The sequence below is a fragment of the Equus quagga genome, chromosome 13, assembly GCF_021613505.1.
Source record: "Equus quagga isolate Etosha38 chromosome 13, UCLA_HA_Equagga_1.0, whole genome shotgun sequence".
In the NCBI taxonomy this organism is placed as follows: domain Eukaryota; kingdom Metazoa; phylum Chordata; class Mammalia; order Perissodactyla; family Equidae; genus Equus; species Equus quagga.
Genome location: NC_060279.1, coordinates 64,139,788 through 64,160,745, shown reverse-complemented (window position 1 = coordinate 64,160,745; position 20,958 = coordinate 64,139,788). Strand labels below are relative to the sequence as shown.

Sequence of the window (20,958 nt, the reverse complement as noted above, 5' to 3'; positions counted from 1 at the left end):
TCAAGAACTGCTCCAGTGCGTGTCTGACCAGTGCAGTGATACAAAATCTTGTGTGATGTCCTGAAAGGAGATGAGGTAAAACGAGCTAATAATCACTGGATCACATTAGGTCTTTCACGCACATCAGATGAGGAATGTACTGCTTATCTTTGCTCTTTGAATTAGATCCATAAGTGTGAAAACTGTGACAACTTCTGGAAAGTCTGTTAGTCTCTATCTGGCTCTGAAAGTACCATATCTTTCTGTCTTACTCTGTCATTACTTTTTGAAAGCGGTTCATCGCCCCAAACACGACAGTAAGATATTAAACTTTGAAAAATGCCTTTCCATATTTTCTCCTGTAAACCATTAGTTTAAAAGTTGGAGATTAAACATGGAAACATTTCCCTAGCTTTATACTAATGTGGCATTTACACATTCTTCCATACCGTTTGAATACATTCACCAGGCTGGCATCCATTCTAAGCACAGTGTAAAGTCTAGAAAGGCATTTTATTCTTTCCAGGTGTGCTCAACTGGCTTATTTATGGTCTGACTTCCTTTCATAGTGTGAGAAACCTTAGCCTTCTGCCAGCTGCAAAGGATTGTTAAGAAGAAGCATTTTTAAGTTAGAAAATATATAGCAACACTTCTCTCTCTCTCTCTCTGCACCACGCTTCAGGCACCTTCTTGCACTGGTTAGTCCATGACATGCCTAAATAGGCATTTAACTGTACTTACCATCAAAGAAGGTGCCCCATGCAGGCAACAGTATATTAACTTAACGAATACCAGGAAGGATAAGAAGGAGGGTACAGAGCTGTTAACTCAACCCAAGTTATCCTTCCTGAGAACACTCATCACATTCGGTGGAAACATACACACACACCCTGATGTACTTTTTTCCCATTCTTTGGTTCCAGAAAAGGTGGGGGTCATCACAGTGAAGTCCAGCTGAAAGGCACACCTGATTTGCAAAGAGACCATGTGATAATGCTCCTGTTTTGTGTACACAGCCACTTAAATTAAGTTTAAATGTTTTCTCATTCATGACTAACATCAGAAGGTCCCTGGCAGTACTTCCTTGTCTCACTACTTAAGTAGACCCAATTCAAGACAACTATTTGCCTCTTTAGTGGCCACATTACAACCCAAATATGTAGATACAGAAAGATAAAATAATTGTGAAAGATAAATTTTTAATACCATAAAAGAAAATGAAGTGTATTCTAATTTAAACAATTTTTCACATACATGTGGAGCTAGACAAATAATTTGGGCTGAAATAACTGGTTCTACCCACTAAAAAAATTGCACTCAGAACGACTTTCTAAATGTTTTTGAAATGACTAGGGTTTGTAAGAATTATTTGAGGGAATCATTTATAATAATTATGACTTTAAAAAGAGGAAAGCACGTGAATGACGGCAAAGATGAGACATAATTGACAATCAGCAGTAAAAAGGATGTCAGGACTTGAACATTTTTAAATAAAAAATTACTAAATCCAAACAACATGGATCCCAGGAAAATTTGAGTGCTTAACTAATAAGATCACTGAGTAGCCATGTTTCTTGGAAAAGAAAATTCATTTTTAATGGGAAGGCGTGGTTCAAAAAATTACCACATAATTTAGAGATCCACAGGAATCTTTGGCATTTCAAAACTTGAGTAGAGCCTTTGGAAAAAGCTCATCACAGCTCCTTTCAATCTTTGAGGAAGCTGGCACTCTGCGATGGAGTTGTTAAACAGGCTGGCCATGCCAAAATTCATCATAGCACTGCCCCAGGGAGGCTGCTAGCTGCCTGACCCCAGCAGCTCGGGAGTGGGACTGGAACAAAAGGCTAGCATCCATTTCAAAAAGAACCCCAGGAAGCATCTGCGGGAGGATGAAGAGTGTTGAGGTGGAAGCTGGAAGACAGTGGGAGTGAGGAAAGCACTAGCTAAGGAAGGCAAAGAGAGCTGGGGGGAAAGCAGGCTGAGCCAGCAGGTTTATTGGCAGAAGTTACACACACGATTGCTAGGCAGTGGTCAATTTCCAGACAATAACAGCAGAATAACCACAAAGCAGTAAAGATGAAAGATGGTGAAGAATGCTTCTTTACACACACAGAAATGACAGAGAGGAAAAGGGAGAAGGAGGGAGGGAGGGAAGAAGAAAGGAAGGAAAAAAGGAAAAGGGAAGGAAAAAGGTGGAAAGGGGAAAAGGGAGAAAGAGAAAGAAGGGAGGAAGAAAGAGAAGGGAGGAAAAAAATATGAAATCAGGGGGAAGGGAAGCCACTTGAAGAAAGTAAGTTTTATCAACATGAATTACCAGGAATCTTTGTGTTTATAGACTGTAGTCTATCTAGGCTGGCTAATGGCAGGCTGTTCCTTTTCTTGGGCTGTCAAGAAGTATTACTGATTGTTAATAGCATTAAAATCTTTATCACTTAATTTACTTTATTAATCCCATTCGAGTTTAACATTACTAGCACGCGACTGTAAATAGCAATAATAATGCCATCGAGGTTGGTATCAATGATGCTGAAGGGCATTATGTAAAAAGCAGCCACCGACCAGCTAGATGACAGGTTCTTACAAACCTTTACATTAGATTAAGGAAAAGCCTTGCACAGATTCACCCAACAGTGATCTTAATATGATATAGCATCCTCTGTCCTTTGATGTCCCTCTAGAATTACTTGTCATCCTCCAACATTTAAAAAACAAATCTCACCATCTAAGGAGCATCTTAAAAGAGTTTATGTGTATTTAAATAACGCATGATCTTTAACCCTTTCTTTCTGCTTCTGTGCTTCTCCCAAAGTTAAAGCCATTCTTTCAAATAAAACTTTGATTTGCCAAATATTTTTAAAAAACGTAATGCTATAACCTCATTCTTTAATACACAATATTTTTATATATTATTTACATAATATTTATTTACATAATATTTTTAATTACTCACTCAAATAAGTGTTTTATGGTCATTTAAGTTCACGGAATAAAGGACTTGAACTGCTTTGGGTGGGCTGGAATCCTTCCAGAGCATCTCCAATCCCTAGCGAAAAAATTGGGTGAGCTGTTTCAGTACAATAATCACCCAGAAAAGGTTTTCTGCTTCATTCTGTCAGACTTGTGGAATTTCTCTGGATTTTATACATTTTTATTCATATGTGAGATCTGTAAATGAAAGCCATCCCGATCAGCTCCGAGGGCTCTATCTAATAGGATGCATCATACAACATGCACAAGTGCCCCCATTGTCAGTGTGGGGAATGAAGGTGATTATAATAGAATGAATGAATTAGATGGTGGGAATTAAAAAATCAGTAAGGTTGAAAACAATTATCTTGACAATTAAAAACCTCTACTGCAGTGAAGTTTTGTTAAAACACAAAGTTTATAGAAATTAAATTTGGAGAAACTAGGTGATCTCACCTAATGAAGGATCATCTGTAACAGTCAGTAGTAGATAAATTTTAGAAAGATGATACTCAAGAAGCATTCAAAGGGGTCCAATTAAGTTGATCTAAATATCAGAAAAACCACTAGTAAGAATATCAGGGTTTTTTTTTTTTTTAATGATGAATCTGCTATATAAACTTATAAACTGCACTTGGGACTCATTAATTGGATTATTTTACATTTTGTCTCAATACTGAATTTTGGAACTTACATTAAATTCAGATGTGACTTCTAAGGAGAAAGGAAAAAAGCTCTATCTGGAAATTTAAAGCTGTTTTGGGTGATATATTTTTAAGTTGGACACTGTCATCTCCCAACATATTTTCTAGTATTTACCCAGAAGTAACTTTATTTCTAGGAGTTTGCCCTAAACAATACAACTCTCTTGAGAAAATAGGTGCTTCATCTAGGCTTATCTTTACACAAATGCAGCCTCAATCAACAAATATTAATGAGAACATAGTAGAATAATTATAGCTAACATTTCTAGGTATCTGGTAGTTTACCAAACGATATGATATGCTTTTATTTTATTAAACTTCACCATACTGCTGATGAATTTTTGTCCTCGAGGAAGTTGAGTCTCAACCTAAGTACGAGTTGTCAATTTCCCTGACATCACACCAGGCAAGAGGCAAAACTGGAATCTGAACCCCTAGACTCCGACGGCAAACCTTCAGATCCTACGTGATGATGCAGAGAAGTCTAAACCAGGGTTCCAACACTTCCTGACTCACAACCAAGTTGTAAAAATAAATTCAGTGAAAACTACATAATATAAGATGTAAATCACATTTTAAGGCACAATAGATGTCCAAGCACTTTGCATCCACTTTGAAACCAAACATCACCACTCCACTGGAAACAATGGCATTTCTAGTAAATCTATTTTACTTAAAGGAAAAGGTTAAAGAAGCCAGTGAACGCCAACAAGTCTTCTTTGGCTAAGGTAGAGAGGTGGTCTTGGCAATCTCCTGGCCTTTGAGATTTTGCTAATTGCTTTTCCAAGAAGAAATTTAAGTCTCTTTCAAGCACTATACTTGAGTAAGCATTGCCATAGGAAAGCTTGGGTATTCCACATTTTATAGTGGTTGCACAGGTACTATAAAGAGCACACAGAGGAATTTTTGTAAGCAGCTGCCAACCACACCCTAACCCCAGGCAGCTGTCTCACAGGATGAACTACAGGTCAAGACAAGAAGTGTGGATGGTGTGTTATAAACCATCGCCATTCAAGACAATGCAAAGTAGGTCTTGCCTATTGTGGGTGGAGGTGGATGGAGGACTCAGGAAATCATATATAGAGCCACTCTTGCCATCTTGGAATATAAATGACAGGGGTTCAGTCACACGTTCTCACTTAAATGTCAGTCTTCAATAGACTGGTTAACCAAATGCTTCTGTTCAGCATATAATAGGACGCACACATTCCAACTGCAAAGGCCTCAAAGGGAGCAGTCATTTTCAGTTCATCCTTCCATACGTGTCCTATGTGCTTTGGCTGGGTGGCCAGAAAGCGCAAGAGTGAAGAAAGGACAGACTTTCTAATCACTCTGGCAGAACCTGTCAAATTGCCAATGCTACCAGCATCTTCATTCACTGGTGCCTAATCCAAGGGAAAAGTTGGGAGCGGGCAGCCTTTTGCAGGACTGCAATGATTTCATAAGAAATAAAGCAGAACTCCTCAGTGGAATTCAGGAAGGTTTCTGGGTAAAATAGTTTCAGAGCCTAGAATTCCTAGTCACTTTATGGTGGAATTTCCAAAAGTTGAAGGGATATGTCAGCTTGGTGCATTTGGGCCACGTGATTTAGCATCCTGGCCACTTGGTTTTCAGGGAATCAGGCAAAGAGTTCAGGCTATAAAATACCTTTCTGCTCATTTTTCACTGCTGTGGCTACAGAGGTTACCAAAGTCTGTGAGGGCACAGAATATAAAAAAATGTTTCCCACTGCAGACCTGGAAGGCTGGGCCCTCGAGTCCTGAGTGGCCCATCATCAGAAACCCTTCTCCCTTTGTTACATCTGCTGGGCCTTCCACTAAAGAACTGAATTAGATAGACGGGGAAGGGGAGGAGGCGGGTGGGGAGTGGGGGATGGAAGGAAGGCTGTTGCAAGAATATATTTTCTATGTCTGGATAAGGGAACAGGATTCTAGGTAATTGCCTGGTTTTCTCATTGTTCTCGGCTGCCATTCCGAGATTCATAGAGGGGCTGAAAGGATCTCTCTTTTTTCTTTTCCCTTCTAATTCTTCACTCCCCCCACACAGACCCTCCAAATCACCCTTATCCCCCGCCCCAATCCTTTTCCCTCCTCTCTCATGGTGCTTATTCCATCCTAAGGAAAAAAAAAAGTAATTTGTCTGTTTTATTTATGATGCAATGAAGGTATGCTGCACGCGTCAGGATAGCCTGACACTGGTCAAACTATCTGACAGCCAAGAAGAACTGCCTTCATACTCCAATGAGTGTATATTTTAACCATTTGTCCACCACAGCACACCACTAAGGTTTTGTCAGGATTCACAGCACTTTTTTTTAAATCTATTTTGTTACATTCCAATTAAATTTGGAACACAAAGTGTTTTCAAGGATCTTTTGTCTTACGCATGTACCCTAAAATATGCAGAGGTGCTATACGTAATTAGGCAAAATTCAAAATGGTCTGAATATTCTGATGAAAGACAGACCTCTGGGGATGGTCTTAGAACTTCACTCAATCCAGGAATCTAGAACTGTTATGCCACAAGTCCCAAATCAAGACACGTCGTTTAGTGATCAGATCCAGAAAATGAATCACCTCAAATGAAATCAAAATTTCAAGCTACTTATCCTCAGAATTAAAACCGAAGGACAGGTCTAAAAACTAGAGTAGTCCTATTATGAATAATGCTGAAAAAGCACGTGTGGAGGTAAAATGCCCTCAAGAATATGAAAATTTTTATCCTAGAGAGAACCAAAGTTGATCCGTATTTGATAGTCCATCGTCTAAGTGTGAATTGCAATGTCTTCTCCACCATTTGCAAATTGGGATTTTTAAGAAAGACTTTGATAGCAGCAGACTGAATGGCCAAAGAGACCACTTTATTGCATTTATTCCTTTTCGATTCCCGTTGCATTGTACTCAGTGGGTCCCATGAGCTACCTGCCAAATGCACACTCGCCTGGGTACACTCTGAAGTGTATTCTCCCTTTAGTTTCAACAACAAACCCTCAATTCCAGAGGGCTTGCCTCACATCCACTCTCTCTCTGTCCCCTGTTGCTTTGCCACCAGCAATTTAATTCTCCTTTCCAGACATAAAAGGACACACTGGGTTTTAACAATTATACTTTTGATTTCCTCATAAAAAACAATGCTCAGAATTAGGCCCCAGACAATCTGTTCTTGTCCTGCAAAGGCCTGTGGGGCAAGATTTCCCGAAGAACCAATGGGATTTCTGCTGACTGAAAATATTTTTATTTTAATAAACTACAAAAGAAAAATGCTAAAAAAAATAAAAAAAAAAAACCTCACAACAGGTTCAGAAATGTAATGTAATGCACACAGCATGAAACAGAAACAAAGACCCTGCAGACAGGGAATGTGATGAATGGTCCTAACCACATCGTACTTATTTATTTTTTTTAAATCTGCATTTGCCTTTTATCTGCAAATGAAAGGAATGGAGAGAAAGTGAATATGCATTCCAAGGAATTTCTTTTGGTGTAATAAGAGCAAACGCAAATATTATAAACTCAAGCAGAATTAAGAGTCTAAAAGCAACAAAGATACAGAATGGCTGAAAAATCAGAGCTCCCACTGTGGTTTTTTTTGCACTCAGCTGCAGAAGGTGGCAAGAAACACAACACAATGCAGACTCAAGACAGAGGGGTAACCCACAGCGTTGAATGCTTCTGCCTTTCAAATCAAATGCGAAAGTTACTTAAATTGAGTTTTCTTGAGATGATAGGGGAAAAAAACAACATTTAGTATACTTTTTCATAATTCCAACGTATACGTAAAATTCTAAGACAATCTTTTAAAAAAACCAAGATGTTAAGATCACTAGATAGCACATACAATATACAAGTTGGAATATTATTTGAAATTTTCAACCCACGGAAAAGCCAACCACCCTTTTCTCTGTAAGCATTGTTCACGATGTGTTAGGAGAAATAGGCCAATCCAGCTGTGTGAACTTTGTATTCAAGATGCACTTAACAGACAGTAAAAGTCATATTTTGGCAAGGGTACTAATTTACAAATAGTTGATTAGGTGTATGTCACTAGCCATGGAAGAAAGTAGGCATATTTTTTGTAGAAAAGGGTGTTATATATTTTATATATTCATATATATATGTGTGTGTGTTTGTGTGTGTGAGTGAAGAAAGAACATCATTCGCATAAATTTTATCAATATTGGTGGCACAAAATGCACACAAGTTTTACAGGTTGAAAGTCTTCAATTTTTAGTGGAAAATAACCTATCCAACATTATAACTCTTTAAATATCTGGAAGGCTTAATAGTAGTTTGTACATTTTATCATATTTAAGTTTTTGTATTCAAGGAGTTTTAAGTGTGCTCATTTAAAACAAAAGGACACAATACAAATAACTTTGTAAGATTTGTTTAGATCAGAGGGTATAAGCAATGCCCAAATGCTTATGATAGCACAGGGGGAAACACCCCACAAAAACGAGCTAGTCTGACGTATGCAAACATTTTATACTTGTTCTATAGTTCTGGAAAATAAGAATTATTTGTTGGCCTTGGCAACTATGATAGTATAGAACAATGCAATATGACAGAGAATAGACTATTTGATCATAGTAAACTTGCTAAAATAAAATTCTTTCTAACAACCATGATTATGTGTGCAATATCAATATGATATCAAATGTGCCACTTGATTAAAATAAACTTGCTAATATAAAAATTCATGGCAGTAAAATAAACATCTGGATGATAACCTATGCAGTTCTGAGTCTCCCTATGTTTTAAATTTTGAAAGGTTTATATATATATTAGCAAAATAGTTCAGAGTGGGCTAACAAGATAGATCACATCAGTCTATGTAACCTGATTAAATTTCACGTTGGGAACTGACAAGACTCTTCCATGATCTTCCCTTATAGTAATTGTCCTGCCATTTTGCGGCTTTTGCTCCACCTGGCTCGACCGCAGCCGTCATAAATCGCAGACTACAAAGCTGCATGATTTGAGAGCCGGCTCCAAAAATGTAAGTTTTTTGAACCACTTACAGTCCCTCCTCTTCATTTAGAGACAATAAATTTTGTGCTGGCATTATCGTGCTATATAATAATTGCACGTTAATAAAAACATATGTGGTGAAAAGCAAGTAAATAAATTGCACTTCACAAAAGCATCTTGACAAAATCACATTTTCAAACTGCTTCAGAAAAAGAACAGAGAAAATGCTGGCAAGTAAATAGGCAGGCAAGCAGCAAAAGAGAAATTCTCAAAGGTATTTCCAAACTTGCCTTCACGACGCGAAAATCAGTGTGAGCTGCAGATTCCTGTAATATTCCCAAGACATAAGTTTCTGAGCATTTTTCCCTATATGAGTTACTGTGTTTTTAAGGAATGTTTTACACATTTCTTTTTTATGTTTTTCAATAAACAAAAACCGTACAATTTTTTTTCAGTGTTTACGAATTTCTATACCAAGAAGGTGGCTTATTTTGCCCATTAAAGCTGATCTATTGAAATGATCATTTGAGCTTGATCATTTTTCACACACTCTTAAACTAAGCCTTCACGATATCTCTAAGCACTTTTCTCCTGGTCAGCAGAAAATGGAACCTCTCCTTTAAAGTCCAGAAAACCTGCGATTAAACTGTTTGGGAATTCTGTTGTCTTGTGTTTATCTGTGCATCAGTTACACACATTTCAGTGCCTCTTCTCCAAACGTTCCGATTCTCCTCTGGAATAGCTGCCTCTATTCCTCTATTTAATCCATTCCTCTCCCAGACGGAGACGTACATCAAACAGGAAAGAAATACTACGGAAAGAAATACCTATTTTCTCACACTTTTCAGATTAAATATCCCCTGCTGCAGATAAAGACCTCTTTAAATTGAAATTAATTTCTGTATTTTAAAAAAATATCAGGTGATATGTTTTATTTTCTCTGCATTTGTGGTACAATCTGTAGGTCCTCAAATTCTTCATATAAATACATTTTTAATCTACATGCCAGCCTGATGTGTTTCTTATTCTCCTCATTACCATCCCTCCCAGCCTTCCCCTCGCCCCCGCATTTGGGACCTTATTTGTTATCTCTCTTGCTCAATGCTTATTCAAAAATGCCTTCAATCTTTAAAAAAAGCTGGTCAGCAAGACGATATATAAAAGGACAAGAGGAAAACACACACATAGAACTAAACACAATCTATAATTTTCTAATATATAAGATTTTTTTCCCCATAGCTTCATCCAAAAGAAAAAGAATTATTTACATTCACAGCTTAAAAATAATTATACATACTTGTTCTCTACACTCAGATGCTGCCGGGGTTGGGTGTATTTTGTAGAGGCAGACTGCCCTCTGCAGGGGAAAAATGTCTTTTTAAGAGCAGCCTTTCATGCAATTTCAAAAAAAAAACAGAATAGCTGTGCTCCTGGAAATATAAACAAATGGTTTCTTAAATAGATTTGCTTGTAAGGAATTAAACTGCATTCATTCACCAAAAAGTATGCTTGTTCACACCCTATTATTTAAAAAAGAAAATTTGGTTCATCCCATATTTCCAGTCACATGAAAATAGGAAAAGGGCAACATTTTTGTCACAAGCTACATGATGGTACTAAACTGAACACAGAATTGTTCACATTTCATTTATTCCCCAAATTAGAGTAGGCTCCAGGAAAAAAATTTTTAATAGTCATTCAAATGCCCTGTGACCATTGTCCAGTAAGCCCCTGAATTTTTCAAGAAATCTCTCCAGATTTCTGCTCTGGGCTTGAGCTGGGGGCGATGGAGCAAAAGCATTTTTCGATGCTTAGGAAACTGCATTGTGGTTCTTTTATTTTCACTTTAATATTTTCGAAAATGAGATGAGATGACAAGGATTTCACTTCATTGTATGCATTTTCAGAAAATAAATGAATAAAAATGCTAATCAAGAGAAATTTTGATGATTGAGTCATAACCACCTAAAACTTAAACGTTGTGGTGGAAATGAGTGACAGAGTTAGAAAGCGAGTTCTTTATTTCCTCAAGGCTTTCATTCTTTCTTGGGTCTATCTGTCTTGTACCAAATACTCTGGAACCTGTTTCACCAATTAAAGGAGAAGGGACGTCTGTATTTTTAAGGAACGGGTTATTGTTTTCTTAAGGTTGTCATAGAGTCGATTCTGTAAATAGAGTGTGTGAAAAGATGTCACAATTAATGGCATTTTCCAATTCCTAATAAAGTCTTCTGGGGTAATTCCTTACACTTGAGAAGACACTTCTGACTTCTGCTTTCAGTGTTTTGCCCCCTTTGCACCACAGAGCTTCTGCCAACCCCGCAAGAGCCGACTTCCTTCCTCCAGTCTCTAAATGCAACCAGCAGGGGGGCTGATGAAGTGCTCATTTTTTACATCAGTCTTATAAAATTGCTTTCCCCATTAATTGTAGCCATGGAAACAATACATTTGGCTGGTAAGGAACTCCTGAATAAAATGTAATGGGATTCTCAAAAAATTTGCAGGCTAGGGGGAGATGCTGTGATTGGCCATTCTACCAATCCAAGTTTTAGCCCAGCGCAGGATTAACTTCTTGTTTTCAAAAACTGTATTGAACTGAATCCATATTACACTAAAGACATAAAAATGTCATTTCACTGTCTGAAAAAGAATTTTAAAGAGAGAGCAAATAGAAATTACACAGTAATTCTGAAAAAAAAAATTGTAACACCTCCTAGCAAAGAACAACCATCAGTGCTTGCCTGAACGGCAGGTCTTAATACCTAGGTTCTAACAATGTAAGCATGACTTGTTCTGGATAATTGATCAGGTCTCCTAAGCAATGCTCAGGCACTTACTTATTCTGTAACCATCCCTGTAATCTCCTCCCCTCAGCCCTAAGTGGGCCTTCTGCAAAGTGACATGCATCCCCTCTCTGGCTTTTTTATCCTCACCTCTCCCTCAGTGCTTATAATCCTTGGGGCGATTTTGGTTTTAATTTTTTTTCCTTAGCAGGTAAAGTATCTGTATTACGGGATCTTAAGCCAGGCCTGCATATACCCATATTTAATTTGGAAAATGTGTGGGTAAATACCGCTTGTTATGGGATTAGTTAACAGCTGCAAGTCTGCCACTGTGAAAAGCCAATTTGGCTTAAAAAAGTGTGCCATTTCTTTACATTAAAAAAATTCCATTCAAACCCCCTTGGATGTTTCTCTTAGAATTAGACTGATATCTAGATGAAGAAAGATATGGCTTTAGGTCAGATAATAACATATGAATTTAAAATTACCTGTGATTTTTTTCCTAAGCCCTAAATTATTTCTGCCTCTGGGTAAATGGGTTAAATTTTTTAAATATGCAAGAATTCAGTTTCAATGTTTCCCCCATACATATTATCCCTTGCCTGAAACAAAATGATGTTCCCACTATATCAAGTCTTTCTGCACGTGTGAACTTAAAAAAGCTTTGTTAATGCAAAATCAAGAGGAGAAATCAGGACTGTATTCCTCTGGCTAAAACCCAAGGTCGAATGGTGAGGAAGTAAAGGGATGCTGGTTCTTAAGTGGAGTGCACACCTACCCAGGTTCTCATCCTTTGCTCTTTAGGAAAAGGTCAGATGCAAATGAAGTTCAGGAAATGTAAATCCATCAAGAACCAAGAATACAAAAAGCCCAGGAGGGCAGAATCCCCAAGGAACTGAGACTCAAAGTACAGTGTCTGAAAGCCAATTCTCTTAAATAGCATGGTGGCCTGGTTCTGTTATCCACTCGATTTGATGAGCCTATCTTAGCTATTGCTTTTACTGTCATCCAAATTCCAAAATTTTTTTTTTAAGATTTTTTATTTTTTCCTTTTTCTCCCCAAAGCCCCCTGGTACATAGTTGTGTATTCTTCGTTGTGGGTTCTTCTAGTTGTGGCATGTGGGATGCTGCCTCAGCGTGGTCCGATGATCAGTGCCATGTCCGCGCCCAGGATTCGAACTAACGAAACACTGGGCCGCCTGCAGCGGAGCGCGCGAACTTAACCACTCGGCCACGGGGCCAGCCCCCAAACTCCAAAATTTTTAATAGAAGTGTTCATTGTCTGAGAGGTCACCAATTATCCAACTGCAACCAAATAGATATGACTTCTTCTCCAAGATCATAGGTACATTTACAAATCATCTAAAGCAAAAATATAACAAAAGCTTTGAAAATGCTTGCACCTTTGACCCAGAACTCTTTTTTTTGTTGAGGAATTTATCCTAAACAAATAAATCTTGGCACAGTTGACACATTTTATGCAAGAATATCATAGCATTGTATAATGCATAATTTATAAAAGCAGACTAGAAACTATATGTCTAACGATAAATAATGGGTTACATAAACCATGGTACTTTCATAAGATGGACTAGTTCACAAAAACAATTAAAATTAGGCTTATGACAATGTTTTAATGGCATGGAGAAGTGCCCATAATATGTGAGTGAACAAAGCAGGATTAGGCATCATTTATATAACTAATATATACAGAGAAGAAGACTGGAAGGAAATGCAAATATTACTTCACGGCGATCATTTTCTTTGTAATTTTCTCTATTTTCTAAACTTCTACAACAAGCATCTATATCTTCTACATGATGAGAACAACAAAAGTAACCATAAATGGATATGCATACATTCACCATAAGAAAAGCTTCAATAAGAGATCAACCCCTAAGTTGGTCTTTTATAAACTGAACAGATCAGAATAGGCAGAGGAATGTTTGCTGGGATGTCATGCGATTCATTCCATAGATCTGCCATGCAGTGGGCACTGCGTTGTGTGGATGAGGAGCATCGCCTTGGGAAGCGTTCAGTTGGTCTAAGGAGGGGGTCACCATGTAAAAATAAAACTGAGTGCCTAAATTCAGGAATACAGCCATAAATGAGACACAAGCCCTGCCTTTGAACAGCTCAAGGGGGACTGAAAGTTCATCAAATAATGGCTACATGGTGTGAGAAGTAATGTAAAAAACAATTTTAAAAAGTAGTGATCTTCAAATTCAAGCTGGGCTGGGGTACTTCAGGGGTTACAAAAACTATGTCATTTTAATTCCTTCATTTAAATAGCATTTATTTCTAAAAGGGGTATTTAAAAACACACACACACAAGAATATTATATACCAATCTTAACATATCTGAAACTCTCAATACTTAAGTTGTGCAACCAGGTTAACTTGCTCTTCCGTGAACTTTGAATAAAGTTTTTCTTACCATCCTTATTTCAGAACCTAGAAATGGCAAAACAAGTTGCTTAAGCAAACAAAATCCTTAAATTTGCAACTACTTATTGGTGTGAATCAGAATTCTCTCAACATGGGAATGTAAAACAAACGAAAGTAACGAGTCACCTGCTCAAGGTGACCTCAAACTGCCACTGTCACTCACAATCTCCAATTATAAATTTGAATTTATAAAATCAATTTAATCTAATATATTACAACTTTTTTTGGCAGGAGAGGTGGTGTTGAGCATTTGGAAATTTTTTGAAATTTCAATGCTTGGAAAAGCGTTTGAAAGAGAGTGACAAGTCATGGTCAAGAGAGAGTGAAGGCACAAAGGAGGCAATGAACACACATTTGAAAATCAGAAATTTTTGCTTTTCATTACATTTGGCCAAAAGTAATATTCACTGGGCATTTTTTTTCCTAATTTCAAGGCACAGAAATTGATACATGGGTCAGTACTGTGCAGCATCAATAGTTCTCCCGGTTTTAGGTCATTCAAAAATCAGCTGGAAGAGTTTACATTTAAGATGGAAAAGAAGGGTTGAAAAGAGACATTGGGATATGGAAATGCCAACATTCAGTTATTCCAGTAACTGTCCAAAGAAAACAAAGGGGAAATCAGCCCAAGTCACCTGGGACCTATCTGAATCCCTGCATGAGACAACTTAGTAGACTGCAGGGATTGTCCTGAGGTGACAATAAGACTCCCAAGGGACAGCTCTGAAGTCTTCCCACCTCACCTCTCACATCAGTTAGGAAGATCTTGGCTTCAGGTAATAAAAAACACAACTCAAACCATACAGGCATTTTTACCACAACATTAAATAGGGCAGCCTCCAGGTCCCTCTCTCTCTCTTCTTAGCTTTGTCTTCTCCCGTGTGTTAACTTCATCCAAAGGCTGATGGCACGATGACTGCAGCAGTTCCAAGTACAACATCCAGACTCAACAGTGGCCAGTGAAAGAAGGACCATTTCATCTTTTTGCCTCTGTAACAGTGAATAAACCTTTTCAAGAAAGCCCCCAGCAAAATTTTCCTCCTGCTAAAATTGCTCCACATGTCAATGCCTAAACCAGTCATTGGTAAGGAGAATGCTCTATGATTGACTTGCGTTAACTGAAACTCTGTCCTCTGAAGCACATAGCCATGTATGAGGATGGTGGGAAACCAGACCAATTGAAGTTCCTATTGGGAAGAAGGAAGTTGGGATGACTGTTCGGGTGTAGCTGCTGTAAGGAACCTAAAGAATAGGCTTGGCATGGTTTTTCTGGCTGGTGACATGGTGAGAAACCATTTGAATTAGGAGTGAGCCCTGTGAAGAGGCAGTTCACTCATACAAACAAGTGCATTTTGAGATAACTATACTCATAAAATTATTAACTGAGGTAACTCTTCCTCCTATAACCATGTGTTCATTTGCTGCTCACATTTTTTTCTTGTCTTTCTAAGGGTTGTAAATTATTAGGTAGATATGCCTGTCCTCCAACTGAATTGAGTAGATCCTTTTTCAGAGATCTCACAGCACTCTCCTGTTACCTTTAGTATATTACTTATTTATGTCTGCCTTTTTATTAGAGTTCCTTGTAGTTCTATTTATCTTCATTGAGAGTTCACCTACATTCTTCTAAAGAAGAGAAACCACATCTTATTCATCTCTTAGCCCTCCCCACTAGTTACAATGTTCAACATAATGCCTCAAATATATATTATATAAATGAACAGAGATTTGAAGTTTATAATACAAAATTCTAATCCACTGCATTTTTATCCTCCTCTTACCATTTTATCCTGTTCTTTCTTAATGTTCAGAATTTTCATGATACATCCATTATGCTTCCCATTACTACTGTTTCATCAGTCATTCAAATTGTTAAGATCCTATCCTGCTATACAATAATTCTTCCACCTCTAAGAAGGTAGCCCTGGCAGAGAGGCTCACAAATACATAAAAATGTTCACAGAAGCATTATTTATCATTGAAAAAAATTAGGAACCACTTAATATGCAAAAACAGAGATTGTCTAGATAAATGATACCTCCATTCTATGGAAAATCACTATTAAAGAACCATAGTTTACAGAATTAGTAATGGTATAAGACTCATGATAAATTCTTAGAGGCAAAAAAGCAATTATTAAAATGATATATATAATAGAATTCTAATTTTACAAGAAGAAAATAAAAAATGGGAGGCCATTCCAGTCAAGATAGCTGATTGAGCTGAGATATGGAGTCTCTCCTCCCACTTCAAACACATCTAGAAATTCTAGATAAAATTTGAAGAAAAATTTCAGTGTACACAGCTGGGCTTGAAAATAAGATAAATCTATTTCTAGGGGCCAGAAAAATAAGCTATTATGTCCCTTGGGAAGACATGGATAAATACTTGGCATTGAACAGAAAACCAAGAAGGTAAGTTCTGAGCTTCCTCCGTGAAGCAAAACCAGGGGAGTGAACTGAAACTAGAAAAAGTCCCAACAGCCTAAAGACAAGGTTTGTTTCAAGGTATGGGCAGAAAGCAAAGTCAACCATGACCACTTGGAACTCCCTACCCTGCAAGGCATGCCAGCACAAGGCACAATTCTTTGAGCCATAAGAAAACTCCAAACTCAGAAATTAATATAAAAACTGGTCCAAAGCTGGGGAACCCAAACATCCACAGCAAAGTAAAACACAAAACTGCCCCATAAGGATGCTTCCACAATTCAGCATCTAACGTATTACTACTGATGAACCCAAATGAAAAGAATACAAAGAAATCCAATGCTATGAAAGTTTGCAAATGCAACAAAAGTTCACATCCAAATAACTTTGAATAATAAAGCAATCTAAAAAGAACTTTAAAATAAATGTTTATAATCATCAAGGAGATGAAAAAGATAATAGATTCCACATGACAGGAGCAGGATATTATGAAAAGTGGAAAATGAATTCTGGAATTAGAAGACTCTCACTGGAAAACAAGACAACAATATGTTAAAGAGCACACAAGATGAGGAGAAATTTAGTAAACTGGGAGATAGATCTAAGGAAATCACCTAAAATGTCTATAGGAAGTTTAAAATATGGAAAATATGAAATAGAAATTTAGACAGAAGAGAGCGAAAAGTTCCAGCATGTGATAGTCATCTGAGAAAAAGACACTACAGAGAATGAAGAGAGGGATAATATAAAAAAATTCTCCAAAACTGAAGAAAGATATAAATCCTCAGATTTAAAAAGTTCATCAACTTCCAGACTAAATAAAGACAAAGCCACAACTAAAGCACTGTAGTGAAACTACAGAACATCAAGAAAAAGGACAAAAAACTGTGAAAGCTACAAGAGAAAAAGGTAAATTACCTTCAACGGAACAACAATGAGACCAATAGGAGTCCTAACATCAGCAACAATAGATGACAAAGACAATAGTAACTTCAAAACACTAAGGAAAAATAACATAACCTAGAATTCCATACCCAGCTAAACAATCATCTAAGAGCTGAAACAAAAGGAAACTTTAAAAGATATAAAAACTAAGAGCTTGCTGAGCAGAGACTCCTCTGAAATAACTGCTAAAGGATGTATTCAACCAGAAGGAAAATGAATTCCACAGGAAGGAACCAGATATAAGAAATAATAGCAAGCAAAGAAATTCATTACATATGTTGTTAATCTAAGCCAACAATAACGAATTTTGAAGGGTTTCAAATCATAATGAAACAGGGGAAGAGGTGTTTAGGTTCTAGGATTCCTGTTTTATTTAAGAGCAGGATATGATTTTCATCAACTTCATACTGCATTAAGAAATCTAAAGTTAAGTATGCATGTCAAATATTTTAGGGTAAACATTGAAAGAATTGGAATAGAATGCAAACTTCAAATTTAGTAAAGGGGAGAAAATGTTCAGGGGAGATAAAGAAAACATAAATAAAGGAAGGAAAGAAAGAAAAAAGAAAAGCAATATGGTAAATAGAAAACATAAAGATACTAAAAATGTTGAAGTATCAATTATCACAATAAATGCAAATGATTTAGATTACCTTTTTTAAAGACAGAGATTCTCAAATTGAATCAAAATTAAAAATCCAGGTATATGTTGTTTATTAGAGAGACACCATAGAGTGACACTGAAAAGTTGAAAATAAACAGATTAAAAAAGGCATCCTAGGCCAATGCTAACCAAAAGAAAGGGGAGCTGCTAAGAATGGGATGGTCTATAATTAAATGTAATAGTGATTATCTCTGTGGGTAGCAATAAATAATTTTTATGTTATTTATATGTTTATCCATTTTCCAAAATTTTCAAACAAAATATATTATTTTTAGAGTTTGAAAAATAATATATTTTTAATCATTAAAGACTTTATTAATATAGTGTAACTTAGAATAACCACCACTGCATACTATTTGAATCCCTAAACTAGATATATGTATTAAATCATTTAATATTTATAACAACTTAATGAGGAAAACACCATTTTTGCCTCATTTTGCAGATGAGAAAACTGAGGCAAAGAGAGATTTAAATAACTTCCTAAAGTCAAACAGCCAGTAGAGACAGGATTAGTTAGGAACATAACTAGTTGTGTATACTGGACATATCAGACATCTCCACCCAGGTGTAACATGGAAGATAAAACTCAGAATTTACAAAGTTTACTTTTTTATTTATTTATTTTCACACAAAAAAGTACTTTGATGACAAAATATACTTAACATTTACTGCTAACAGTGGAATTCATAGACAAAATAAGAGACAATCCCTTTCTATAATTTGGCTCATGCATTTATACTCTAGAACTATAAAACAAAAGTACCAGTGTGTCTACCAATGTATAAAGCATGGCTTTTTCCAGCTGAAATGTACCATTTCTGTAACAGACATGATTCTATTTTTGTATTTTAATTGCTTCTAGTTGGTGTCAGCAAAGCGAAATTTGTAAAAGTTTAACTTGTTTTTAATAATGAAAACTTAGATAATATTTCCATCCATGTTTTGAAATTCTGGCTGTAAAATACATGGTTAGAATTATCCTCTATTTGAATATGGTTGTCTTTCTCAGATTACATTTCCCTTTTCTTTTTAGCAAATATACGGTTTAAAATGAATTTTAAGATAACACATAGTATATTTTAAAATAATTTCCGCAACTACAAAAATAGAAAAACACCCCACATTATTAGATATTGACTTCACCTGTATTTACAGTAGTCAAAAAATTTTTTTAAAAAGGAGTCATGATTTATAAGTAATGGATGCATTTCTAACCAAATGGATATTGGAAGAAAGAGGTGCATTTTGCTAGCTCTATCAGAAAGGGCCTTGCAAATAGCATGTAGACAATTACAGTTCTTGGAACATTCAATTGGCCACCTATCTTGGCTAAATTACAATAATGGCAAATCATATCATTTTACATAGTCATTTTAAATGTACTCTGTACATGTCTTCTCTCACCGCTCAAAATAACTCTCTAGAATGCTTCAAACTTAAAGGAATATGCAGATGCACCCTGGATATCCCTTTATAAGCAGACTTTGTAGGAAGCCGGAATACTTTTCTCCAGCTAGACTTCATATTCCTAGAAGGTACCACCACAAAGATCCACTTCTGTCTACACTGACACTGCCATGGCAGCATGTTAAGCATGTTGGAGTGGATGACATATTTGTCAGAGGCCCTATTTAATGAAATAAAGACAATGGTAAATGGTTGATCAACACCTCTCCTTCCATGGTCATAGGCTGTCAGCAAATTGTCCCTTCCATGTAATGAGATGGGTTTATAATTTTCAAAAGCTAAGGTCTTTTTTGTATAATTTCATCCACTATATAATACTGTTCATAGTCATTTATGATATCACATTATTATGTATGAAAAAGTGATTTTGAGAAATGGGGGTGGAGACATTCAATGCATAGTTATAATAGATGTGCATGGGGCTCTGGAATATAAAACTAATGATTTCATTTATCTACTCCTGATGTTATTGAAGAGTATTATCTTATGCATAATTAACAGGGTTTTGAAAGGTTGAATATAAAACGTTATAGTATTTCTTGTCAACTTACATTGGGAACTCTTCTGTGACCAATACAAATACCTATAAGCATGCTTTTGACCTAATCTGGAAAAATGATAAATACTATACTGTATTGGTACATCTTTGTCTTCAAGATACTCTCTCTCGCCATGAGTTATTGTAAAGAGCAAAATAAAATCCATGTGAAGGCTGTTATAAGTTCTGGCTCACATTTCATAGGTGACAATGCCTATTGACCTTAAAATTGTAGAAATTAAATTATTGGCATGACTACGTAAGTCTCATGTGTAACTACAGAAAACCATAAGTATCTAACTCATTAGCAAGTGTCTCACCGCTTATGGCATTGGGTCAGTAGAATAGGAGTTGAAAGAAACATTATAAGCCACAAAAATCCTGTTAATAATAAATAAGGTGGCTTACAAAACCTTATCAGTAGCCTTTCATTCACAAAAGTGGTCACCCAAATTAAAACACTACCTTTTATTCCTGACTTTTTATCCAAAATAATCAATGCCTGCAAGTCCTATGTTAGAATTACAATTAATTGTGTAAAAACTGCTCATTATGGTCTAGGAGGTATCAAGCAGATTGAATGATCTGGGTCAAGTTGGAGCTGAGGCACCAAGACTGAAACCAAGGCAGGAAAGCACTGCTGAGAAGGCAGTGACTAGATAGAGCAGGGACTAAACCACAGACTAGGATCCCAGCACACTCAACATCAACACATGTATGCCAGGCACTGAGCTAGATGCTGTTGTCAAACATTTGGACAGGGTCACTCAGGAAAATTACACTTTTCCTGTAGTTGCACATAGCAAATATTTTTAAATAAATTATTTCCAAAACCTGGAGTCAAGCATGACTCTAAAACTAATGGTACATAATCAAAAACATCAAGCCTATGCTTTTGATAGGAAGGGATGGATAACCGGAAACATTTTGATATAAGGTCCAAAGACTATAAATAGCTTGTTCCATTTTAGAAAATGAGAAATAGAATATTATTCTTTAATAACCATTTTAGTATGACATAAACTGACTTTAAGTCTGCTTTTAACTGGAACAGCACATATCAG

At 36.5% G+C, this 20,958-nt stretch overlaps 1 protein-coding gene across 13 annotated transcripts in view; it reads right to left on the bottom strand.

Annotated features, from left to right (window-relative positions):
- The window catches only part of LOC124251199 (prothymosin alpha-like), a 269,250-nt gene that overhangs the window by 25,269 nt on the left and 223,023 nt on the right, over positions 1 to 20,958 (bottom strand). For 4 of the 13 annotated variants that reach the window (XR_006891692.1, XR_006891697.1, XR_006891698.1 and 1 more), the window contains one exon: positions 12,687 to 14,841. The exons of the other annotated variants lie outside the window; for them this stretch is intronic. The gene's annotated coding sequence lies outside the window, so the exon portion shown is untranslated. Of the gene's footprint in view, positions 1 to 12,686; positions 14,842 to 20,958 lie in introns of those variants that run through there. 13 annotated transcript variants of the gene reach the window in all.